Raw genomic sequence first — 27,496 nt, 5'->3', positions numbered from 1 at the left:
ACAAGGGTAACAAAGAAGTAGCATGCTTAAACCTTTGGCAACCAAATGTTTTTTTTGAAAGCTCTTAATAACCTGCTTCAGTAGAATTCCTGATGAACACAAAGCCCTTTTTGCTTAAAAAGCAGATGACTGAAAAAGTTTCAAATGGTGCACATTCGTCTTCAGGAATGCATACTTTCTCCCCCAAATTAACTAGGGCTGCAAAGCATTCACTACAAACCGCTAATTCAAACAATGGTCAACTGTTACTAACACAGATTCTCAGTCTGTGATACCTCAACATCAGTGTGTGTGCGCTTGGAAAACTGGACTTTGACATTAGGCCGCCCTGCCCTCCATCAAGTCTCTCAAATCGCCACCTACCGTGGCCACTTCCTTTCACAGAAGCACAACCCCTCTAACCAGATCTTCCACCACAGCGGTGTATTTGCTTCACTTACGATGGTTTCCAAAGATGACAGGCAATCTGTCAACTCTCTCCCTGTTCTCAACTCCCAAGAATTTGCACTCCTCTCCCATCCTTCACTTTTTAGAGGATGTTTCTCTCCTGCCTAACATATTGTATCTGGTCTGCCCTACCTGGTTCCCAAGCTGCCTGGTGACCAGTATCCCTTGGGAAGATGTTAAACATCCAGCTTTTCATGAGTTGGATTCTCTTGGTGACCCACAGACTTCCACAAGCCACCCCAGCACAGCTCCAATACTTGGCAACCACTGGATTTGTAACCCACCAGTTGCAGGAAATTCACAATATGTTGGGGGCATCTGAATGACATTTCAAGAATTATTCTTTCATTTCACATTCTTCTATCTCACAAAGAATGAGAATTTTAGCTAGATAACTACGTGCTGTCTACAATGGGCAGACGAACTCGTCACAGAAATGTAACATCCTGTGCCAAGGTGCCTCGTCTAAAAAGGTGCAGGAGTGGAACTTCACCTAACAGAGCTCTGCTTCCCAGGGTCTTGCCCAGGAAACTCCAGTTGGTTTAACAAGACTCTGACCCAACGCATTGACTCGCTTCTCTCAGGCCGCCTGGGCTGTTAAAGATGTCTGTTTGCTAAAACAATCTCTGAAAGGACCTGCCCTACTCCCATCTTTTTTTTTTCAAATATAAGGTTGGTTCCGTTGAAAATGATTAACATTTTAAGCAGGGGAGAGAAAAGCTGTCTACCAGATTAAATTTTAAGAGGATTCTGTTATTTGCTGTACAAATATACATTCCAACTTTTACAGCATCCTCTTAAAATCCTCCAGTCTGACCTTTCCTACAGAAGAACAAGAGATCAACATTTTAAGTCTTCGACTTCGAGGACATTATTACTGATACACAAATACCTTCTGAAAGCTTTTGCAACTGACAAAATGTACTGAAGATGACCAAGAGGCCCATGTGTTAGGATACATTTTCTGTTTTCCAAGAGCACACAAACTCCTTTAAGGAAAAAAGTAATCTTATCTGGACAGTCCTACTAGCTGGTCATCTGAAATGTGCAGTAATGCTTGTGGCTGACAGTCTCATTTGGCTCCACTATAAAAGCTTCCTCTTCTTCAAGCTACTGTCCTCCTCCTCCAGTCCCCTCTCGTCCCAGCCTGAGTTCCTCTTTGTGTGGTGGCTCAGAGAGCCACGCCTCTCCTGATCCCCTTGGTGAAGGCCCTGGTCTCCCTCCTGTGGCTGAGTGCCTCCCCTTCCTGGGCACATCTTCTCTCACTCGTGGAAGTATTGGTACTAGCAGCTGGAGGATCACACTGCATGTGAGGTCTGTGGTTGTTCACAGCAGCTCCCTTGGCGGGGGCCTGCTGCCCGATACTGGTCGGATCCTGGTGACTTCCGGGGGAGCCTGGCTCTCCAGAGGGAGGCGTTGCTCCAGGATACCGGGGGCTCGAGGGCTGCAGCTCACAGAGGCACTTCCCTTCGGCTTCACAGCCCAAGCCCATCCTCCTAAGCAGTCGTGGGTCCCGAAGCCAGTCCTGAAGGGGTGGCCTTTCAGGGTCCTTTGCAGTAACAGTGACAGTGGCTTCTTTGGACTCAGAGGGTGAGGGGTACAGGGAAGAAGCAAGAGACATCTTGGCAAATTCACTGTCTAGCTTGTTGCTGGGCACTCTGCCCTGGGGTCTGGACACCTCTGGGGTGATAGCAGGAGGGTGAGTCAGACTTCTCTGCAGTACGGGCCTGCGTTTCAGAATCTTCATTGCATCGTGTCTATAGTTTTTGTTGCAAGTCTTAATAATGGCACCACGCTTCAGCGCATCCTGAATCAGGTGGTTCCAATGCTGGTTTTCCTTGAAACAAAGAGAAGGAAGAAAATTACATCCCAAAGAAGCACTCTGCTTGGGAAGCAGAGGTTCCAGCTTTCACTTCTGAACAAATAGTAAGTATACTTTCGTGAACAGATTCTCAAGAATCCATTACTTGTTAGACAAGGCTGAAAGGAAAAATAAGGTGGAATACAGAACTATAAAGCCATGCTGCTAGAAAAGAACACTGGGAGCCACCTCTAAGAAAGTACTTCCATCATTTGACCACTGATACTCAGGCCACGTGGTGAATTAGCTGTCATGCAAATCTGTACCAACTGCCGGTAGCCTCATGTAGCTCTTTAATCTTCAATTAAATAAAATTAAAAATTCATTTCCTCATTTGCACCAGCCACATTTCAAGTGCTCAGCAGACACATGTGACTAGGGTTAGTATCCTGGACAACACAGACACAGAAGGGCTCCGTCATCCCACCAAGTTCCCTTTGACACTGCTGACCCTAGAGTCTTGCCTGTCTCCGGCCAAGGCTAACATTCTGGAAGAGGAAGGCTTGGTTTCAGAAAGCTCTAACTCTTGAGTGCATGCTGACTGTTCTAGAAAGAGGACCACAGCTTGCATCAAATTCCCAAAGGCTTCCCAAACTCCCAAGGGCTAAACCATCTTAATCTGCTGAGATAACTATTCCAAAGATGTTGTCTCACTTGTGTCTCTTTTCTAGAAGAGCTTAAATTATGAAAGGCACATCTAAACGGAAAAACAAAACAAAAACCCAACTCACGCATCTCTCCTCTCTTCCTTTTAGAGTTTCCTCAGCAATAAATTGCTTCTTTACAACCATCAGAACTTGGGCCTCTTTAGACAGAAGAAAGAGAGAGTATGAGGGAGGAAAAAAAAGACAGAGACTGAAGGAAAGAGAAGGAAAGGATAGCTCTCCTCATGGGGGCTCCTGCACTATTCATGAAGGTGGGTAAGGGTATAGCAGTGAAGCTGCATACATAGTACTGACCTGCTGTGTGACCTTGGTCAAATCACTTGACCTCTCTGAGCCTGTTTCCTCACTGTAAGGTATGAATAGTATTTTATTTAAATGACTCTAAAATGTGCATTGAAATAAAATAAAATAAATAAAATGCGTTTTCACATTTTACCATTTCTGACTTTAGGGTGGCTCTAGGCCAGACAGCAGTTTCCATGTATGTAATCCTGGAGGAATTCATGGCTGGGCGACTACAACCTCTTGACTTTTAGTCAACAAACCACTTCTAAAAAGAATGAGTTCTGGCTCTTGCCTGAAAAATCTTTCCACAGACATCCTCTGATAAGACAAGAAAGTACCAGCACTACAACTTGGAGAATGGAGATCAGAAGTTGGAAAAAACCCCAGGACCACAGTGGGGCCCTCTCATGACACGCCTCTGACTGCACAGGGAATGGTTCGAGCGTCAGCAAGGGTACATGGGATGGTGAATGGGGACGACCAGAGTGTTAGTCTGAGAGTGAGATGCTTTCAGGGGTATCTCAGTCTACCTATTTTGCTGTTTTTCCTAGGTATGAACAAGAGTGGTATGACACTGGGTTGGCCAAAAAGTTCATTCAGATGCTACAGAAAAAAAACAAATGAACCTTCTGGCCAACCCAATAAAAATCTGTCTAAAGTCTAAAAGAGTTCTTTCAGTCAGTATAAGACAAAAATTCTAAGTGAAAATAAAGTGTCACAGTTCAATAGTGGAGCATAAAATAATGACGCACATTGTATAACTATTGGCTTCTTGGATTTGATAAACTATGGTGGCAATGCAGACCTCACAGGGCCTTTTAAAGTAAGTCGCGTAAATCAAGTGCACGGTACGGTGACCGCATGCATCAGGAAGGTGCATGTAAGCAGTACCAGGCTCAGATCTCCCTGACTCAGGAGAGCTCTTGAGATTCCTACCCTGTGGCTGGAAAGCAGATGTAAAGCAGATGGCCTTGCTGCTATTTCTGCCAATTCTACTGCACCTAAACTTGCTGTTTAATCCAATCCCTAGATCACAAAAACAGTTCTGAGAAGGGGCTATTAGTCTTGATTTCTCAGAGGAAACCGAGTGCCTTAATCACTGATTCTATCTCCATAAGGGAAACTGGGCTGAAAAACCAAAAAAAAAAAAAGAAAAAAAAAAGAGGCTCGGGAAGGGGGAAGCCCAAGGACAAATACGCAAGTTGGATTGCAAAGTCCAAATGATAAACTGGAAGTTTTTCTATTCTGTTCTGTCGGTCTCTTTTTGTCACACTGGCTTCCCAGAGTGAAGATAATAACGTCTATACTGCAGCTAGACGTCAGTGGTCTTCAAAACTGCATGACGGTGACTCTGGGGCTTACAGAGACTTCCTCGGGGGGATGTGAGCACGTTTTCTGGGAATCAATTTCCAAACCTCAGCTTCCAAACCCCAGTTCCCTATGTCCTCCTGGGGCTTTGCTGCCCTTCCACTCCATCCTTCACAACCACAAGTCTCACCTGTCCCAAATCTGACCACAGGGCACACAGCTAGGGGAGGTAAACACGCCTGGGTGTCAAATAGAGGGGATGGTAAACAGAGGGGTGCCCATGAAGGCTCCTGCAATCAGGGCACCTAAGAGACACAGCTCTATAAACATTTTACTTTTCGGGTTTGAACATTATCAAAATTCAACTGTGTGAAAAGAGTAATTGTTAATATGTTACTCAAGTGACAAGATATCATTTGTTAATACTCAGATCACAGGAAAAATATATTTTTTAAAAACTCTTTGAGGTAACTATAGATTCATAGGAAGTTACCAAAACAGTCCAGAGGTTCCACACACCCTTCACACAGTTTCCCCAAATCGTTATGAAAACCAATCCTTTAAATTTTCAAATTTACATGTAAAGTTTTTGTGGCAGAAAAGCCTAATAGTCATATTAACAGAAAGGCTTTTAATTATGAAAATATATAAAATATATAAAAATATATAAACTATCCCCACTGAATTTTATCCTAAACAGTATAAATGGCAATTCAATTTTAAAGAGCAGAAAGAATAGCACTGCTCTCTATTCCACTGGATATATTTAAGAGTGGCATAATGGATTTATTTTTAATAGCTTTCTTTTAAAATGTCAAATATTTACAATACAATAGAAACAAAATCTTTATCAACACTTAACGATGAAACATTTTCAATATAAACTTAAAAGCGGAGGATACACAGCTTTTAAACATTCTTTCAAGGGGGTACACAAACAACAAAGGTTGAAGACCACAAATCTAGGTAAGAGCTGAATGAGAAAGACTGTATTTGGCCGCCCTCTGGTGGAACTAACCAAAACAGGGGAAAATCCTACTGAGTTGGCACCTCTCCTGAGATAAAACAATGACTCTGTTAAATACAGAAATTAGAGAAACTGAGTTATTACACCTAATGAGGCAGGCAAATACATGCTTTATCTAGCTGTGGTTCACCAAATTAAGCTGTACTATTACTATTTGTCGACTACACATGTAAACTTGCCCCTCCTTCTACAGGAGTATCTGTACGGATGGATGAGCTCTGATGCCACTCACCCCTCAAGGGAAACAGCAAGTAGTGCTGCTCTAAGTGCCAAGAGAGAAATGAAGATGCAAGCACTTTCCTGCAAATTCCCCCTCTCTCTGGCATTAAGCTAGGCTAATAGCCACATTTACTGAGTGTTTACTAAGTGCTAACCAATCTTCTAGCACTTTACATATATGGGTTTACATGTTTTCTTAACAATTCTACGATGTAGATACAATTTTTTTAAAGCTCATCTTGAGAGTACACTACGGATACCTGGGTCTTGGGCTAAGAAAGGGTGAGCGATTTAGGCATTATAAAAGCTCCCAGGAAGAAGCTGCTGGAGGACAAAACAACCAGTGGGAAGAGGCTTATTATTGTTTGTAGCCTCAAAATCATTTCCACTTTGATGAAAAATAAAAACAAAACCTCAACCCGGTATCAGTCATCATGAGCAAACTCTGGAGTTCCCCGGTCCTCTAGAATGTACCTACCATCAGGGTCCTCAAATGTCCCAGGATGAAGAGGCTGTACTTGGCTCGTGTGATGGTGACATTCAATCTCTGCAAACTTGCCAGAAACCTAAGCAATAGAAGGAAAAAAAAGAGTTACTTCTTTCTTCAGAAAGACTCGGCATGTCAGTGTAGGTGAGACACAGGCATTTCAGACAGCTTTTCTTGGGCTCCTGCTTTAAGCTCGTGGTGCAGGACCCGACACAGAAGCAATTCCCATTAAGGTCAGCAAACAAACAAGAGGCCCAGTGCTTTCCTTCAAAGTGATGCATCTGTCGATTTCCTATTTTGACTTGGATGAGATATTGGAAATTTTAATGGTATGATTTTTTTTTTCTTTTTGCGGTATGCGGGCCTCTCACTGTTGTGGCCTCTCCCGTTGCGGAGCACAGGCTCCGGATGTGCAGGCCCAGCGGCCATGGCTCACGGGCCCAGCCGCTCCGCGGCATATGGCATCCTCCCAGACCGGGGCACGAACCCGTATCCCCTGCATCGGCAGGCGGACTCTCAACCACTGCGCCACCAGGGAGGCCCAATGGTATGATTTTTAAGCCTTCAAAGATCCTAAAAAGATGATAGTAGATCAATTATGACACATACCATGGAGAGGAGCATGCCCCTGCAAAATGTACTGGATTCAATAATCTGTTTCACTCTTATCAAGTGAAACAACAGATTCACACTGTGACATGGGTTAATACACAAGGTACCAAGAGAAGCAGACCTAACAGTGGATCAACTTCACAACTTAAAAAAGAAACCTTCATGATATTACTCAATTTTTATATAAGAAAATAGAGCAAATGATGGTATTCTCTAACAGTGATTAAAAAGAACTAACTCTGGATCATAAACAAGCAAAGAATCAACGATGACAGTTACCCACCCAATTGAGCCTTGCATGGCATTTGCTCTGACACATGTAACAATAATACAGTCTTTCTCACGACCCTGGAAGGCATCCACGGTATCTACTTCTGCTGGCCTATTGACGAAGAGAGAAACATATTTGCTGAAAAAAGATAATTATTAAATATACATATTTATACAGTAGTATTTCTTACTTTTTTAGTGCTATCTCTTTAAACTGGAGTAGAATTCACATAACACAGAATTCACCATTTTAAAGCACACCATTTGGTGGTGTTGAGTCCATTCACTACAGTGTGCAGTCATCACCACTATCTAATTTCATAGCATGTCCATCACCCAGGAGAGAAGCCCTGTGCCTATCAGCCATCAGTCTCTATCTCCCACTCCCCAGGCCCTGGCAACCACTAATCTACTGTCTGTCTCTATGGACTTTTCTACATGGGAAATTTCATATAAATGGAATCATAAAATATGGGACCTTTTGTGTTGGGCTTCCTTCACCTAGCATAAAGTTTTCAAGGTTCATCCGTGTCGTAGACTGGTAACAGTACTTCATTCCTTCCATGACTGACTATTCGCTTGTACAGATACACAATTTACTTCTTACCTATGTACCATTTTGGGACATTTGGGTTGTTTCCACTTTTTGACTATCATGAATAATGCTGCTACGAACATTCATGTACAAGCTTTTGTGTGAACCCTTTCTCAATTCTTTCAGATATGTACCTAGGAATGGAAATGCTGGGTCACATGGTAATTCTATGTTCAACTTTAGGAGGAACTGCCAAACTGTTTTCTGCAGTTTCTCATCAGCAATGTGTAAGTATTCTAATTTCTCCACATCCTTTCCAAAACTTGTTATTGTTTTTTTTGTAATGATAGTCATCTTGGTGGGTGTGAAATGATATATCCTCATTGTGGTTTTGATCTGCATTTCCCTAATGACAAATGATGTGGAACAGCTTTTCATGTGCCTGTTGGATTTTTGTTTATCTTCTTTTGAGAAATGCTATTCACATCCTTTGCCCGCTTAAAAAGTTAGATTATCATTTTATTAAGTTGTATGAGTTCTTTATATATTCTGGATATGACTTGTCAGATAAATATTTTGCAAGTATTTTCTCCCACTCTGTGTGTTGTCTTTTCACTCTTTTGATAGTGTCCTTTGAAACACGTAAGTTTTTAATTTTTATGAAGGCCAATTTACTTCTCCTTTGGTTACTGGTGCCTAGGTATCATATCTATGAATCTGTTGCCTAATCTGAGGTCATATAAATTTACCTTTGTTTCCTTGTAAGTTTTATAGTTTTGTCTCTTAGACTCAGAGCACTCATTCATTTTGAGTTAATTACTCTATACAGTGTAAGACAGGGGTCTATATTCATTATTTTGCAGGTGGATATCCAGTTATTCCAGCACCATTTGTTGAAAAACTATTATTTCCCCAATGAGTAGGCTTGGCACCCTTGTTGAAAATCAACTGGCCATGAATGTATGGATTGATTTCTGGAATCTCACTTCTATTCTATTGGTCTATATATGTCTACCCTTATGACAGTACCAGTGTTGATAGCTTTGTAGTGAATTTTGAAAGAGGGAAGTGTGAGCCCTCCAACATTGTTCTCTGTCAAGCTATTTAGGGTCTCTTGCACTTCCATGTGAATTTTAGAATAAGCTTGTCCATTTCTGTAATAAAAGGTAGCTGGAATTTTGACAGAGGTAACAATGAATCTGTAGATCAACCTGGGGAATGGTGCCATCTTAACAATATTAAGTCTTCCGATCCATGGACATGAAATGTCTTTACATTTATCTAGTACTTTAAATTCTTTCAACAACGTTTTTTTCTTCTGTGTATGAGCTCACACTTCTTTGGTTACATTTACTCCGAAGTATTTTCTTCTTTATGATGCTAGTGTAAATGGAATTTTAAGAAATTTTCCTTTTCAGACTTCTCTAGAGTGTACAGAAATACAACTGATTTTTGTATACTGATCTTGTAACTTACAACTCTGCTGAACTTATCTATAAGGACCAGTAGTATGCATAGATTTTTTTTAGTTTTTTCTAGATGTAAGAGTATGCCATTTGTCTTTTTTGTTGTTTTTGTTAGGTTTTATTTATTTATTTATTTTTTGGTTTTTGGATTTTTTGTGGCCACACAGCATGCAGGATCTTAGTTCCCTGACCAGGGATCAAACCCATGCCCCCTGCGGTGGAAGCATTGTGTCTTAACCACTGGACCACCAGGCAAGTCCCAGATTATGCCATTTGTTAAGAGACACTTTTACTTCTTCTTTTCCAATATGGATGCCATTTATTTCCTTTTCTTGCTTAATTGCTCTGCATAGAACTTCTAATACAGTGATGCACAGAAGTAGTGAGAGTAGAGAGAGTAGAGAGAGGCATACTTCCTCATCATAGGGGGAAAGCTTTCAATCTTAGCATCAAGTATGATGTTTTAGCTGTGGGTTTTTCATAGATGCTCTTTATTAGGTTGAGGAAGTTCCCTTCTCTTCCTAGTTTGTTGAGTATCTTTATCATGAAAGGTTGCTGCATTCAGTCACATGTATTTTCCACATTTATTCAGGTAATCACCATCATGTGGGGTTTCCCCCTTTAATATGGTATATCACACTGACTGATTTTCATATGTTGAACCAACCTTGCATTCCTGAGATAAATTCCATTTGACTGTGGTAAATAATCCTTTTAATATGCTGTTGAGTTCAGTTGCCATTATTTTGTTGAGAATTTCTGCATCCATATCCATAAAGGATATTGGTCCATAGTTTTCTTTTCTGGTGATGTCTCCATGGCTTTGGTATCAGGGTAATAATGGCCCATAAAATGAGTTAGAAAGACTTCCCTTCTATTTTTTGGAAGCATTTGCAAAGGACTGGTGTTAATTCTTAATGTTGGACAGAATTAACCTGTGAAGCCTGATCCTCTGTTTTTCTCTGTTGGAAAGTGATTACTAACTCACTCTTTTTACATTTAATAGGTCTATCCAAAGTTTCTGGTTTTTCCTAGAGTCAATTTTGGTACTTTGTGTGTTTCTAGGTGCAGAAACTTTTGAGTTAATGGATTTCCAATATTTAATTTTTTATTTAACTGTTGAGGTATAAAGGAGACAAAAACATGATCTTCACCCTATACATGAAGGCACTAAAAGGGTTAAATAATTTATTGTAAGTGAAAATGTGAATACATGATTCTCAGTAGACTTAGAATTCAGATAACAAGTCATCCAACTAAAGGTAAAGGCCTGAAGAATTTCTCAGTCACTTCCATTGTGAAGTGTAACGGTGATGATATTTGAACTGGCAGGAGGCACTCCATCTGCAGGGGCTACAAGTGTAACCACACTCCCTCCCAGCACAAGTCTATGGAGCCAGGGTCCTAGTCTCCTTGTTCTATACTACCAGGGTCTAAGACCACTCCCTAGAGTTAAGTTTCCTTTTCTTCTTTCCTTCTGTCCCCTCTTTCTTCTTTTTAATTCAACAGAAAAACTCAAATATTTGTAAAAATAGGGATGCCTCACCCTTTTCTATCAAACTCTTTGTCCAAATCCTTCTGAATCATCGTCTTCTGAGCCTTGTAATGGGTTATTATGCCAACGTTTCAGAAAGTAACATCCCTTCTTCTGTATTTCATAAGTTTAATTATTTCCATTACCAGTTTTATTTCTTGAACATTTATTTACATATGAGCTAAATAAGACGAAAATAAAAAATACAACACATCAAAACTAATAGCAGTCCAATTGCTAAGTTAAGTTCCACTTTGTTTTCCACTACAGTAAAGGGTACATAGGTAGGTTTCATCTTTATTCAGTCAGCAGTGATTCAAAGAGGCTGTTATAATGACCATTAATATTGTACATATGAATAAATATAAAAATAACTGCCCAGTGAAACACAAAGTTGTAGGAGAGAAAAGTGGTTCGAGTTATGTGATGTTAAGGCACCAGTTTCTTCACTTATTAAAACAGGGATAGCCACAGTGAGAACGAAAGTATTCATAATAATAATGAAGATATGACTAATGAATAGCTAACATTAAGGACTGACTATCTTCCCAACACTGAGAAAAGTGCTTCAGATGTACTAACTTCCTGCGTTCCCCACCACAGGCCATGCAGATCATGCACCACATGATCGAGAGGATGGCAGCCACACTGACTAAATGTGACCCGGCTCCCAGAGACGAACAAACACGGGGCCCTACAGCAGGATCACGTCCTCTGTCCTTGCTGGCCTCATCCTGCACTCCCAACTCATCTCCTGAACTACAATGCGTTCCCTCATCACCATACCAAGTGCAACATGTGTGCACACTGTGGGGATGCCCTGCACTCGCAACTTTATTCCCGAGGCTACCTTATCTGTCTCACTTTAAAGCCTTAAATATTCACTATTCTAATTTCAAGACTTACTATACAGACAAGCCAGTCAGCTAGCTTTCTTTTCCATACCTGAAAGCTTTATTTGGTCACCTCTCAGGCCAACACTTTTCCCGTGACCATCCATCTCCATAATACTTATGCGGTAAACTCTCAATCCTCTGCTCCATTCCAACAGACCCCACTACAACTTCCACAATCCCTCCGGAATAGCAACCCCCCAGCCAACAGCTCCGTATTTCTAACTTCTTCACTGAGGGGCCCCTCCATCCACCACTATTAACTAATATCTTATTCTCATGGAGGACACCACTTGCTCTGCAGCTCTCTCTTGACACAGAGGTGGAATTTCTATTTCTTCATACGTCATGATGCAGGGGTGGCATTTCTATCTGTGCTAACAAATGCAGCCTCCGGGCTCCTCCTCCTTTATTCTCTCACAAGAAGCCCCGGCTCCTCTGAGGTGCTTCCTAATTAGCAACCACTGCTCCTTTTGTGCTGTCATTCACAAACCACCTGATTCACAATCCAACATGCTGAAAGTATTGTCCACCCTCTGCCTCACACCTTGATTCAACTGTATCTGTACTTATCCGTCACAATACTTAACCCAACTAGAACCATTAATCACCATGGTGATGGCCTGGTTAATGTCTGTCTCGCCTGTTAGACCACAGCAGCCTTGCACTGGGGCCACGTCTGTTTTACTCACAGCTGGGATCTCAGCATGGGTCTACTGAAGTGCTGACCGCATGTTAGGTAACATAACCCCCATTACCCAGTTAAGAAAAAAATAAATCAAGACTGAAATATATAAAGACATCAGTAATTTATGATTGAAAAGGTGAAGTTATCAACCCAGCTAAAAGAAAATGCTTGTGCACTGGCACTAGGCAGAGAGATTTATATGGAAAGTATTTTGAATTTAAATATGAACAGAAACAATGCAAAAATTCTGGGACCATCAGTGGGGACTGAAGAAAAAGGAGAACGTAACTCATTATCCCGCTTTTCTGAACCATCTTCAACATCAAACACGAGGTAGGGTTGAAATGGCCAGTCAGATGAACACCGAATGGTCTCTGTCATTCTACAAAAGAGCAGCCACCATTTAGAATGCAAGTCAAATTACAAGAGAAAATGTTTTAGAATTATTATTACTATTTGTTCTTTCTGCGGAAGAGAGGAAGGGAAAGTTAAGAGGACAAGAAGGACCTTCTTTTTAAATAAAATTAAATACGTTTAAATAACATATTTTAGTGAAAGGTAGCAAGTGAATTTCATTTCTATTCTAGTACTAGGGAGAATGACCCATGTAAATTAAAATATAATAACCATGATTGGAAAGTTACTCATAATACAGTAAGTGAAAAAAGCATGCTACAGTATACTATGTAGAGCATGGTGTGCTTTTTTCCCCAAAAAAAAGGAGAAAAAGTAAAAAAAAAAAGATGTGCATAGTACAAGGACTGGAAGTAGATATAACAAAATGTTACCAGTGATTACTTCTGGGTAGTATCAATAGGGGTTGGGTTTATCCCTTTCTTTTCTTTTATCTGCATTTGCTACAATCAACAGGACTTTTGTAATTAAAATTATTAAACCTTTATGTTTTTAATAACAAGACCTAAAAGCACAACAAAAGAGCTATTCTTCCTAAGCAGCCAAACCTACAAATAAAACAGGTGAACATGCAATGAACAGAGCTCACCTATTTGTTTTCAAGTTCCTGTTATAAATGTAATTAGAAGGGAAGAGACATATGTCTGGGTGCATCCTGTACTGAATGGTGAGCTTTAAGACAGGCAGCCTGCCAATCACGTTGTGCTCCACGTTCTCTTCCAGAAGGTTGTAGAAGCGGGCCATCATCGACTGGTCACAGCCATACTCCTGGGCCTCCTGAAAGGAGGAAAACAAAACAATAATCTGCAAGAATTCATGTGTACTTTTCCCACTATTAAAAAAAAAAACAATCACTGAGCTCTAAAATGTACAAGGTATTACCAACAACCAAAGATTCAGAGAGAGATGTTTCCGACTCAAGCCCTAGAAAAGCCATGTAGCTTGACTACAAAAGTTAAGGTAGTTTCCCCTTATTTAGAAAACCCACATACTGCTTATGAATGAGATGTGATCTTGTGAATGACCACAACTGTTGCTATTTTGGTGCTAACAAGGGTCACCTGAAAGAATCGATGATAAAAGCAGCAAAGAACTGTAACACAGATTTTAACAATTATTTCTGGGCTATGCTATCACAACTAGAAATAATGAATGCCATTGTAAATAAGCCTCTGAAAGACCAATTTCTTCATCCATCCATCATATATCGAGCAGCTAAAATTTGGGGTGCTGACAGTCTACAGTGAAGGTCAAATGTCACAGAGCTTACATTCTAGTGGAGGACACAGGCAACTAAGTTGATTTCATAAATCCAAGAAAGGGTTACAAATATGTGATCTGAAACACAGTGACTTAATTGACAAACAAAGAAAACTGTCTTAATGTTATCACGGTCGTACCTTGGGATATACTTTTCAATGGTAGCATCATATCAAGATTCAAAAAGTATTACGTCTTAAATAATCTAGAAGCAAAAAATGTGCTCTGGAAAACCCACCAGGATGATGCAATCTTTACGAGTGACGTTGACAATATGAGCGTTGAAGATGTATGTGCAAAGTTTTAATAAACCTGTTTCACAAACTATCAGAGTGGAGAAAACAGGCGGTTACTTCTTATTTATATTAGTTATGTATGTGATTATTTACATATGTGATATTAAATAGGTTTGTATAATTAAAGAGAATATTTTTAGTAGACATTTGGCAATTTCATCTATACCCCCCAAAGTTTATCTATTCAAGTTAGCTAAAAAACCTCATTTATTTCACTCTGGGGAAAAAGAAAATGGTTTATATGAGGTAACACATCTACTTCCAGAAAAAAAAACTGAGTCCATCCTACAAAATGATGGAGATTTTTATGTTTTGACATGTACATATATCCCTGATCTATTTACTGACTGGAAAAAAAGGTAATTTAGTACAGACTGATTCTTCCACCTTTAAACAAGGTCAAAACCTACATACAGGGCTTCTTCCCTGGTGGCACAGTGGTTGAGAGTCTGCCTGCCAATGCAGGACCCAAGGGTTCGAGCCCTGGTCTGGGAAGATCCCACAGGCCACGGAGCAGCTGGCCCCGTGAGCCACAATTACTGAGCCTGCGCGTCTGGAGCCTGTGATCCGCAACAAGAGAGGCCGCGATAGTGAGAGGCCCGCGCACCGCGATGAGGAGTGGCCCCCACTTGCCACAACGAGAGAAAGCCCTCACACAGAAACGAAGATCCAACACAGCCACATTTTTTTAAAAAAACCTACATACATATACACAAATTTATACATTCCCTATAGCCATCTGACATTCTGAATCTAGTAACTTATTTACTGTCTGTTACCCACTAGAATGTCAGCTTCATGAGGGCAAGGATATTTTTTTCTTTGTGGTATGCGGGCCTCTCACTGTTGTGGCCTCTCCCGCTGTGGAGCACAGGCTCTGGATGCGCAGGTTCAGCAGTCATGGCTCAGCCGCTCCGTGGCTTGTGTGATCTTCCCGGACTGGGACACGAACCTGTGTCCCCTGCATCGGCAGGTGGACTCTCAACCACTGTGCCACCAGGGAAGCCCGAGGGCAGGGATTTTTGTCTATTTTCATCACTGTCATGACGCCAGAACTTAAAAACAGTGCCTGAATTAGCCTGGCACTCAATGAACACAGACTGAAGAAAAGTCAACACACACATGCCCACAAACTGTTCAAATACTCACTAAACTGTTCATAGTACTTATCCCTAGGGTTAGAAAGGCATGCTGAGAAAATTAACTTTGTAATTATTTTCTGAATCTTCTCAATAAGCCTCTATTATTTTTGCAACAATAAGAAAAGCCCAAATGGATTTTTCTCATTTCTGCTGTTTTTAATCAATCACCAAAGGAGACAGTAAAGTTGAGGCCTATCGACAACCCTTTTCACTAACCACATGCTAAGGCCCTTCAGGAAGTTAAATCAGTAGGTTTCTGAAATACTGCAACTATTCAAAGAATGCAGGGCAGAGCTGGCTCCTCCTAGGTCTCCACAAGCAGAACCCCCCACAGCAGCTCTGTCCTATGGACAAGGTTTTCACTCAGGGACACGGGCGCTCCTAGGCTACTCCCTTGAACAGTCACGCACGAGTGTTCAGATGTCAAAGAACTGCACTATCATTTTGATGATTCCAAAGTCAAAAACAATACTAACCAAAAAAACCTGCTTTCTTTCCATAACGTAACAGAAATGCTGTGAAAATGGTCTGTTCTCTGGGACAGTTTATGCAGCCACTACTCTCTATTTGTACAAATAATCTATGTATCAGTAAAATGCTCAAATTTCATTAAACTTCAAAACCGTCATCTAGACCTACGAAGATTACCCAAAACATCTGAATCCTGATTCTGCTGTGCATTTCTAGGAGCCATCTTTAGTGAGATTTAAGAAACGAAGTGAACGGAACCACAACTTTGGTGCTCATCTTCCCACAAGCACAGCCCACAACCTCTTTCCTTTCACCACCTTCCCTTTCAGAGGATGTGAGGGACGCCGGCATTTTCCTGTGCTACAGGATACAGAATCCTAAAATTGAAAACGTTACTGTAAGAATAATTTCTCTTTATACTGTTTTCCTCAAATTTGCACATATTGAAAGATAAATCAGGAGGTTGGATTCTATTCCCTGCTTTTAAAGTTTTTCTTTTATTATTGTTTTGGTGTTTATGTTACTAAAATAAATCAGATACAGCCCTTAGAACAGCTGCACACTGCCTTTCCCAAAGGAACAGCCCACTGCACATGGGACATCCTCCTCCTAAACTTCTGGTCTGTGACACTCACACTGCTCCTGTCACACACACATAAGCACATTATGAACAAAGGAACATTTCTGGAGACTTTCACTATGAAGGCTCTCAACAGTGGTTCTCTTTTCTCAGCCATTCCCTATTTATCCTTGCAAATAAGAGATGATGATCCAAGAAAGACTGCCACACTGCCCAAAACAAAAAAACCCAAACAAGCTCCTTCCACTTTAAAGCAACACGAATGTGAAAAAACGTACCATAGAAATGACTGTGGGAGGGAGCTGCTAAGGATCTCCTACAAGGATGAGCTTGTTGCAACGATGTATGAGTGGAGTAAGAGTTTCAACTTCACAAGACTGTCCGGCCTTGGTAAGAGAGTACAGAATGGAGACATAATCAGAATTATCTCTATTATTTATTTATCCATATACAGTCTATCCAATTCATAAGACTCTTAACCATTCAGAAGCATACACTTTCTCCTTCTGCACCAAAGATCAAAAATAAGAACTTTCTTTGGTTAGAAAACAAAACAACAAAAACATTCTAAACCCCGTAGCGGGGGAAAAAAACCCACACGTTTTGAAGTCAGCCACCACTCAGGTGCCACTACCACCTGGGAAGCAGCCCATAAGCTAGAAGGGCCATATCATGTCCCCGGTTTGTCTTCTTTGTCCCTGCTGGGAACATGCCTGGGGGGACTGTGTGTCTGTGTGTCCCACTCCCTCCCACTCTCTTCCTTGCTCCTCAGTAGGCCGCTTCAGTTGCAAGACTCAAGCTTCTTTTCAATTCAATGGCATTTCCTTCAATTATTTCGTCACTTCCATCTTTTCTATTCCTTCGTTTTGGTGAATACTGGATCTTGGATCTCCTGGATGGGTTCTCTGTACCTCATTTTCCATCTCTTTTGTCTTCTGGCTCTACATTCTGGCAAACAGTAGGTACCCAATAAACATTTGCTCAATGAATGAAGTAGAAATAAAGATGTTAGCTGAAAATACGGTGGCTCAGAGCTGTCCAGAGTTATATTAAAAATGCTTCAAAAGGTCACCAGAGGGCTTCCCTGGTGGCGCAGTGGTTGAGAGTCCGCCTGCTGATGCAGGGGACACGGGTTCGTGCCCCAGTCCGGGAAGATCCCACATGCCGCGGAGCAGCTGGGCCCATGAGCCATGGCCGCTGAGCCTATGCGACCGGAGCCTGTGCACCACAACGGGAGAGGCCACAACAGTGAGAGGGCCACGTACCGCAAAAAAAAAAAAAAAAAAAAATTAACCAGAGATATCCCAAGCAGGAGCTAGAATAATCCTTGGGAGGGATTTTATGAAGAACAATCAGGAATCTCTAAGACTATAGTCCCAATACTGAAAAAGCAATTTTCACCGTGGTGGGTCATTAGCAGCATATTTCAACACAAGAGAATACACATGTAATGGCAGGTCAAAATCAGATGCAAAGACCACTTTGTCAACATCTCGGCAGCCACTCTTCATCTAAGACTTACTCCTTACTCCTAGCAAAGCTGTATGGCCAACTGCTTACTGAACTCATCAACAATGACACAACTAAAGGGGACACCCCCTTGCCCACGGAAAGCAGCCTCGAGCAACAAACCACCACTTGTGCTCAGTGTGCAGCAGATGATGTGGGACTCTAAGATGATGATGTTCTGTGTCTTTTGTGGGCATCCTTGAACCTAAGAGAATAAAAGTTCATCAACATTCAGTTGTATATAAATTCTTAACTACACTTATTATGTGGCAGAATAATGTCTAGTAAATGTTAGGTAGGAACCTCAAACCTAGAAAACAGCAGAAACATTCAAGATAATCAGAAGCCACCAGAAAGAACACTTTGCAGTGGAGTCTAATCTCAGAACATGAGTTAATAATAAGCACATTAAGAAAAATTTATTCAGGTTTAATTTGGTCGAAGTGGATTACAATTCTTACAGCCTAACGTATGAGGGAAGGTATCAGAAATAAGCAAAGATTAAGTAATTCTACTGAGTTGTGAAGCAATTATCTGAGTAAAACCAGGATCAGAACTAAGCCTGAACATACACTTTGCTGTTAGTTTTTAAGTATGTAATATTGTTCTTTTATAAGGGATAGTACCAACAAAAACGCCTGTGAAACTGACAAGCATTCTAGTTCCACAGTGGAACCCAACAACCTTGGTCCAGACTAGAATGGAATAAACTGTGATGGAGACTAATAGTATGAATGACACCTCACAACGCATATCATTCAGTGTTCAAATTAATAAACTAGTACTCTCATCATAGATTCAGGTAGCCTATTTCCCCTCCTGAAAAAGCTGTCGTGAATCATCCCTGAACATGTGATAGATTCAACCATGGATGCCAAGCCATGTATGTGAAGAGAGGTTGGCAACTGTGGCCTTCTGGTGCTCACATGTTAACTGTCACATACCTCTCCTCTCAGCCATCTAATGAGTAAAACTGCCAAGTACAATTAATTTAATGGCCCACAGAACAATGTGATCAGCGGCAAAAACCATAATACTGGTAAACATGGACTTCATCCTTAAATGTGGGAAGATTAATTTTGGGCTCAGCTTAAAATCTTAATAAAAAGCTTTCCACATAACTTTTGATTTAAATAAACAAACTGCTAGTGGAAATACACATTAAGTTCAATTATATTTATTTAGCCACACAGAGAAGGTCAATAATACATTCAAGAGGAAAACCTCAGCTCAAAAATACAAATACCATTACCAGTTGAGTATTACCCTCTCTTTCCCTGACCGCCAATTCATTTCATTAAGGGCTGCATTCTGGTGATGGGGTACACACCTGGCTCATCCTAGCTTTGACCAATATAAATGTTAGTTGATATTTTTATATCCAAAGAAAACTGGGAAATGTTATACATGTTATAGAAGGATTCTTGTGATCAAAAACAATTAAAAGGAGTATATGCTTTCAGGCAAAAACTGAGAAAAAAGGTGCTTATATTTCTTGGGCCACATCCCAGCCACTGTCACTCTACCTGAATTCAGACATGTAATTTTTTTCCTGTATCTTCAAATAGTTATTTATTTATTTATTTGTTTATTTGGCTACGCTGGGTCTTAGTTGTGGCATGTGGGATCTTCCCTGCAGCGTGTGGGATCTTTTAGTTGCAGCATGAGGGATCTTTTAGTTGTAGCATGCGGGCTCTTAGTTGCAGCACATGGGATCTAGTTCCCTGACCAGGAATCATACCCACACCCCCTGCAATGGAAGCAGAGTCCTAACCACTGGACAGCCAGGGAATTCCCCCAAATTTTTAAATGTAATTGAGAAAAGACCACAGGTTGTCTGAACTATTTCATAATTAAAAAAAAGAAAAAGTAATATCAGTAAACTGCTACAGGTGAACTACTTACCTCTTTAATTTTAGAAGAAAGCTCCTGCCTTTCTTGTGAAACTTTGGCAATTTTTTCATCTAATTCTTGCCTCTGGAAAAAATCAGAATGCCATCATTAAAATTAAATTAAGCATTTTAAAATGCTTTCCAATGGACTGCCTCACATTTCAAAAGGGTGAGCCATACTTTACCAATGAAAAACTGATTCACCCAGTGTGTTTTATCTATACCAGTCTTTCTGTATTGCTGTGTGTCAGAGTTTAGCTAAGCTACTCCATGGTACTGATGCCCTGGCATCCATTTTGTTTGGCCAAGCAGCCTGCAGAGACCCCAAACTAACACTAGGCCCCTTCACACACATGCACGTGCTAGATGGCAGCCCGTGGAGTCACCGGCCCAACCAGCCAACATAAGATCTTGTGATCAACAGTCTCCTCTGCCTTCCCCTTATATGCCCTGTAGATAAGAGACCCTCCAAGCTACTTACCAAAACCCTGCACTTTCGGTTAAAATTGGCCAAACGAGCCCTAGCCTGGGAACCCCAAAGTACTCCACCCATGGACTCTGATAATGACATGTGTGCCAGGGCCTGCCTCTCTCTGTCTGCACTCTTCCTTGACCTGCCTGTCATGTCCCACGAGACATGCCTTATACCTTCTTCAAGACCTGTGAAAATAAACTTCTCTATTTCGCTTTCTCTTGTGGTCTGTTTTTAAACATCAGCTCATTATCCAGCAACCCAACAACCAGCACCCCATGCTTCAATCAGTAGGTGTTATTTGATAAATTCTTTTTTTTTTTGTGGCCACACTGTGCAGCATGAGGGATGCTCATGAGGAACTAGGGTTCCCTGAGCAGGGATCGAACCTGACCTCCCTTCAGTGTAAGTGCAGATTCTTAACCACTGGACCACCAGGGAAGTCCAATAAATTCTTAATAGTGTGTATGATTCAGTTCTGTTCAGAGTACTGCAGGTACGCTCTTTCTGCTTAAGCAGGCCAACCCTTGGGGCATCACTTACGTGTTATCTACTCTGCCTTCATGCTACTAACAGTGGCGTTCAGTGGCTAAAACAGACTGCACATGGCCTGCAAAGTCTAAAATATTTACTATCTTGTTCTTTTAAAAAAAAGTTTAACCCCTAATGTAAGGCATACCATTTCTGTGTACATTTTTATACACAAAATATGCTATTCCACAATGAAAGAATGGCATCAAATACTCACCAACCAGTTTATCTATAAGCTATTAAAAAAACACTGATCAAGACATGTTTAGATACCTGTAGTTCCCTTCCACCTCGGCATAAAGCACGCTGGCGAGAAAGTTCATCTAGTTGATGATCTAGAAATTCCTTTCTTCTGTGCATCTCATGAATATGAGAAGGTAAGTCTTTTTCTTTAAAAAAAAGATAAAAAGCTGTTAATTCTAACAAATACACACATATGCATACACAATGAGAAGAAAAACTAGCTTTCAAGACTAGACTACTTCTAGGGTCTCCAAATTACCTTTAATGCCCATGCCATTTTCTACCATACAAAAAGAAACAGAAATCAATTAATATCTACCTTTATTCAGTACTTACTCATTCTGTGGTTAACTTGGCTGTCCAAACTGAATTTTAGGACCTCAGTATTAATACACTTTTCTGGACCTAGACGTACTAAATTTATATCTCCACAGATTCCTGTTGCTAGAAGTCACACTTAGAGGTTAAAAAGAATGCTGTCAATTTCTGTACATAATAATTATTTCTAAGCAAATATATTAACAATCAGAGAAAGGAGCTAACATGAACTATTAATCAACCAAATACCTGGAACTGCGCTAGAGGTTCCACACACATTCTTTTAGATTTGCTTCATAAGAATCCTATAAGGCAAGGATTTATTTCCACCTAATAAAAGCTACTGAGGTTGCACAAGCAGTACACTGCAGAGTTGAGATTCCATTACACTAATGCTTCTCAAACTATGTTCTATACATCACTCCATGGTAAAATGTATTTGGGAAATGGCAAGTGAAAATAAAACAAATTTCTTGACCATAGGATATTTCGAAGATGAAGACTTTTCTCTATTAATGCAGGTCTGAATTCCCCAAACAGAATCTTACAGGACCATCAAATGCTTTTCTGCAGAATACTGAGAACCACGGTTTTGAAACTCTGTTCCACACCACAATGCCACTCCAGGATCTAAGGGACACAAGATGCTGGAAATTCTGGAATATGGTAATTCCAAAAACTGTCAGCATCATTTAACTGGTTTATTAACCACATTTTAATTTTAGGTTAGCACATTTCAGATATTATTTAATCTAAAAGTCTCCCACTGCTTCACTGAACTACTAAACTATAGCAATCATGCAGCGTTTATTAGCACTTATCCCAATCTGACACATCACATACATGTTTGCTATTTCCTTCCACTGAATCCAAGTCCCATAAGAACCAGGTTTTGTTTTGGTCACAGCCTAGAACCGCAGCTGGCACGTAGTACAATAAACATACACTGAATGAATAAATGAACTCATTATACAGCTGTTTGCACATATTTTTGTTCCTAGTTCAGCTCATTCTTCTAAAATTTGAAGCCATCTTCTCTGACCAACATTTACTTGAAGGTGTCAAAATTGCTAACTTGTGTTTCTACCAGAAAGGTGGATGAGATTTATAGCCACTATAAGCATCTAAAAATGCTCCAGAAATTAAAACAGACATCCTTTAAATTGCAGGGTGAGCTCAGAAGGATGTAAGAGAAATTCCTAGGGGCCAAAAACAAAGAGAAAGGTGAAAAACAGAAGTGAAAGCCCCTGAGCTGCTGTGGCTTCCCTGGAGGGAACAGGGTGAGGGCTGGTCACTCTCTAGATGCTTAGGTGTTTGTTTTTTCATTTACATACAATCAAATGCAGAGATTTAAAAGTCCTTAGTTCTACAGAGTTTGACAAATATCTACATCAGCAAAACTACCATTCCAATCAACATATAGAAATTTTATAATGGGGGCTTGGATTTTAAAGTCCACTAGAAAGCAAGAGGGCATGGAAGAGGTGGAGGGATGAAAAAGACATGAATCTATCTTGGCCTGGGCTTAGCTGGGAAAAAAAAATCTCTCTTCTAGGACTTTCCAACTATAGGCCCATGCCACATGGGGACTTAGAGCCTAAACACATAATACAGAGAATGACAAAGGTGACCCAACCAAAATACAGTTGAGATTTTAAAAATGAGAATACAGTGAACAATGTTATACCAATATATTTGAAAACCTAAGATGAAGTGGAAATTTTTCTTGAATAATATGAATTAGGAAAACTCACTCAAATGTAGAAAACTTGAATAAACCAACAATTAAAGACATTCAGCAGACAGAAACTTACCCATCTGTCAAACAACAGTCAAAAAACAAACAAACAAGAAGTCCCCCCAAAAAACAACACTAAAAACAAATTAACCTTCAAGTAAAAGGTAATTCTCTGTCATATATGAAACATCCCGAATAAATGTCTGTATAACTTCTTTTTTGTGTGGTTCGCGGGCCTCTCACTGCTCTGGCCTCTCCCATTATGGAGCACAGGCTCTGGACGCACAGGCTCAGCGGCCATGGCTCATGGGCCCAGCCTCTCCGTGGCACGTGGGATCCTCCCGGACCGGGGCACAAACCCATGTCCTCTGCATCGGCAGGCGGACTCTCAACCACTACGGCACCAGGGAAGCCCTATATAACTTCATTTTTGAAGTCTGTATAACTTCAATACTAAAACCAAAGATATGACAAAGAAAAATTATAGGCTGCCCTCATTTAAAAAAATCAATAGCAATCCAGCAATGTGGTAAAAAATAATAGTACACAACCAAGCAGACCTTATTCTAGGAATCAAAGATATTTTCACATTAGAAAAGCATTGTAGGGAATTCCCTGGCAGTCCAGTGGTTAGGACTCGGCACTTTCACTGCCATGGGCCTGGTTTCAAACCCTGGTCGGGGAACTCAGATCCCTTAAGCCTCGGGGTATGGAAAGAAAGAAGAAAAGAAAGAAAAGAAAGAAAAGAAAAGGGGCTTCCCTGGTTGCGCAGTGGTTGAGAGTCCGCCTGCCGATGCAGGGGACACAGGTTCATGCCCCAGTCGGGGAAGATCCCACATGCCGCGGAGTGGCTAGGCCCGGGAGCCATGGCCCCTGAGCCTGCGCGTCTGGACCCTGTGCTCCGCAACGGGAGAGGCCACAACAGTGAGAGGCCAGCGTACCGCACAAAAAAAAAAAAAAAAAAAAAAGGAAAGGAAAAGAAAGGAAAGAAAAGAAAGAATGAAAGAAAGAAAGAAAAGAAAAGCAGAATTCCCTGGTTAGGACTCTGTGCTTGCACTGCCATATGGTGAGGGGGAGGGGTATATGAATGAAAAAAAAACTGCATGCAGTAAAATTCAACACCCATTCATTAAAAAACTCTAATTAGATGGGGACTTTTTTAACCTGATAAAAGCGTATATACCAAACCCCAGGAACAAACATCACACTTAATGGTGAGATGTCCAAGGTATTTCTGTAAAGGACACCAAGGACCACTAGACATAGTGAAAAGAAGCAAAAATGAACGTACTGAATAAGAAGAAAAAAGCTGTCTTTACTGACAAGAGATGTCATTTTCTCTCTAACAAAAATATTAAAAATCCAACCTAGACACTACACTTGTGCCACCTTCGTCCCAGCCTTCTCGTGTTGTCAGCCCACACCTGAAAAAGGGCTTATTACCCTCCCTCAGGGAAAGGAAAGTGAAAACCACGCGGGAACTGTTCTCGGTTGTATAATTTGATACAACCACTTTGGAGCAGAACCGGGCACTATCTAGAATCAGCACAAATCCTTCAACCCAGCATTCTCATTTCTAGGTATATATACACTAGACCAGTGTTTTTATAAACTCTTTTGACCGTGATCTATAGTATGAGGTACACTTCACATTGAAAGCCAGTACACTCATACCTCACCAATAAAACAGGTTTCACAAAACAATACTCGACCCCTCACTACCTACACTCTAATCTTTTCTGTTCTCTTCTGTTCTATCTTATCTTGTGTAAGTATGCTGGTTCTGATCTCCCTAAACTGATTTCACAATCCACTAACTGGTCACAAGCCACAGTGTGAAAGCACTGCCCTAGCAGCCTGTATGAATACTCAGGAGACGTGAGTAAGAACACAGTACTCCAGTGTACTCCCTTCAGCTGCTGTACAGTACAACACAATACAACTCAGTCACTGCAGTAAACGTTTTCATCCTGCACTGGAGAAACAGGCACAAGTACAGGAATAAAGTTTGAAATAACAAAAAAAAGGGAAAGAACTTACATTTCTATCAATGGATAATGAATGACCTGTGCACTCATAGATGAAACACCCTATAGCAGTTAACATGAATGACCGTATCCATATACAGCGATACATAAAGTCATAGTTCTCACAAACATAATGGTGAGTAGAAAAGTTGCCGTTGACAATGCATTTTCAGTTTTAAAAGCAAATGACCTCTACATGTAGCTAATACATGTGCAATAAAAGGGGAAATGTGTGTGATCCCTGCGAAGACAGACGACACATCCTGGCTGCTCCTGCAGCTGGTGTGGCCACGGGACTAAGTTCTGGCCAAAATGAAATAAGCAGAGGTGCTACTGGCAGCGTCTCAGAACTTTCCTTAAAGCACAGCTAGTATATCTGTCCCTTTTTCCTTGCACTTGCTAGATGGGACTACTGGTGCTGGAGCAGCCGTTTCTGACCATGAGGTGCACTAAGGAGTGGGGGGTCCCACGTAGTGCAGCAACAAGGTAGAAAGACCCTAGGTCTCTGAAGACTCGGAAGCAGAGTCATCACGACAGTATCATCCCTCAGCTGCCCATCTCTGGGCTTCCGAGTAAGAAGGAAATAAACTTCTATCATAGTTAAGCCACTGTATTTGGAGTGTCTATTATTTGCAGCCCAATTGAATCTTAACTGATTTAGGTCACTGCCAGGTAACCTCAAGGAAAATAAAATTTGCTTAGGGAAGACGAGATACATGTGCTTAGAAGAGCAGCCCGACCCAGAGCCATAACCACGCCACTCAGGATGGCTGGTGTGAAAGGAGGTGTTAAGGTTAAGTGCACAGAAATGACTTTACACATTCGCTCAAGCATTCCGAATCCTCGGTGGCAATGCTCTTCAATCTGTCAACTGTACTGAAAAGACTTGTCCCTGTGGTATACTTTACATCTCAACTCCTCAGCTTCTCCGCCTATAAAATGTAGATAGGTTATTTATTGCATGGCTCAGAGGATTACTCTGAGTACTGACACATAGTGAGCACTCGGTAACCATAAGTGATGACTGCTCTAGCTTTTGTGTCACTAAACATCTACTAAGTCCCAACTGAGTGCCAGGCACTGTTCCAGGCACGGGGGTTACTACAATGAACACATTTTTAAAAGCCCTTGCCTTGGTGGAGCTCGTTATATTCTAGCTAGACTGAACCATCCACGGTTCTCTGGCTTCTGGTCCTTTTTATGTACAGTAAGTTCCACCAGAGTCCTCTCCCCACTTCACTTCCTCATTGCTCTTCCAAGTTTCATCTTAGATATCATTTCCTCTAAAAGTCTTCCCTAACCCCTACACAACTGAATCAAGGGCTGCTCTAAGGTGTTTCAAATGGCACAGGGCCTGGCACAGAATAAATGCTCCAAAATATTCAGTAAACAAAGCAGTAAGTACACATGGGCCACAGCCTCAAGTAGAAAAAATGACCAGAACTGGCTTGCTCTTTGTCATTCAAAGTTACCACACTAAACACTGAAAACAAAAACAAATGAAAAGCCCACATAAGTATCATACCTAAAGGATTCTTCTTGTCTTTACACTTCTCGTTGAATTCAAGCATAATTTTTTTCGTAAGTTCATCAACAGCTGTATTGGAAGGTGCACACACAAGGACACGGTTTTGTTTGATTTTGGCATTGGAGTTCTCATCTGAATGCCCCCTCCTCTGGTTCGACAAATAAACAAACAAACTAAAAAACAAACAATACTGATAAGCTCTATTGTGCAGTGTTATAGTTCTTCTCTACTGTCACATATATTTGAAAGTTCCCCTAATAACTAGTTAAAAGTAAATAAAAGCACCTACATCTTACACTGATGTTAAAAAATTACTCTGGCTGGGAATTCCCTGGCCAACGAGTGGTTAGGACGCAGTGCTCTTACTGCCAAGGGCCCAGGTTTGATCCCTGGTCGGGGAACTAAGATCCCACATGCCGCATGGTGTGCCCGAAAAAATAAATTACTCTGGCATAAAATCTAACTTCTCTGAGCCTTACCTTACTATCCACTTATTTTATTCAATGTTCAATCCAAAATGTAACCCAGGAATACATTCAAGATTGTCTCCTGGGATTAGCCGTGACCTATAATAAAGCCCGAAGACCACTATTCTAGCCCTTAGAATTAGTTTCACACAAGATAACATTTTCTGTTCCTTTTATTTCTTATAACCTTCTCTACCTCTGCTACCACTTTATCTGATATAGTTCCACACAGTATCAAAAAGATACACAGAAGTGAAGGGAAAAACACACTTCAGTAGTTATTTACACGTTAAAGTAAAACAACATACTCA

The 27,496-nt window shown here is 40.9% G+C and overlaps 1 pseudogene across 1 annotated transcript in view; it reads right to left on the bottom strand.

Annotated features, from left to right (window-relative positions):
- Window positions 1–1,239: 1,239 nt before the first annotated feature.
- LOC308609644 (putative helicase senataxin) overlaps window positions 1,240–27,496 on the bottom strand; it is a 60,801-nt pseudogene continuing 34,544 nt past the window's right edge. The window contains exons 13-23 of the transcript in view: window positions 26,716–26,872; window positions 21,444–21,545; window positions 21,138–21,253; window positions 19,875–19,946; window positions 18,021–18,174; window positions 14,210–14,295; window positions 13,404–13,488; window positions 10,729–10,873; window positions 7,195–7,293; window positions 6,291–6,378; window positions 1,240–2,284 (exon numbers count right to left, since the gene is read on the bottom strand). The product of the transcript in view is annotated as a putative helicase senataxin (transcript). The remainder of the gene's footprint in view (window positions 2,285–6,290; window positions 6,379–7,194; window positions 7,294–10,728; window positions 10,874–13,403; window positions 13,489–14,209; window positions 14,296–18,020; window positions 18,175–19,874; window positions 19,947–21,137; window positions 21,254–21,443; window positions 21,546–26,715; window positions 26,873–27,496) is intronic.

The sequence above is a fragment of the Mesoplodon bidens genome (genome assembly GCF_964165515.1).
Source record: "Mesoplodon bidens genome assembly, chromosome: Y".
Classification (NCBI taxonomy): domain Eukaryota; kingdom Metazoa; phylum Chordata; class Mammalia; order Artiodactyla; family Ziphiidae; genus Mesoplodon; species Mesoplodon bidens.
The sequence above is the reverse complement of the archived record's forward strand: the minus strand, read 5'-3'. Positions and strand labels throughout refer to the sequence as shown.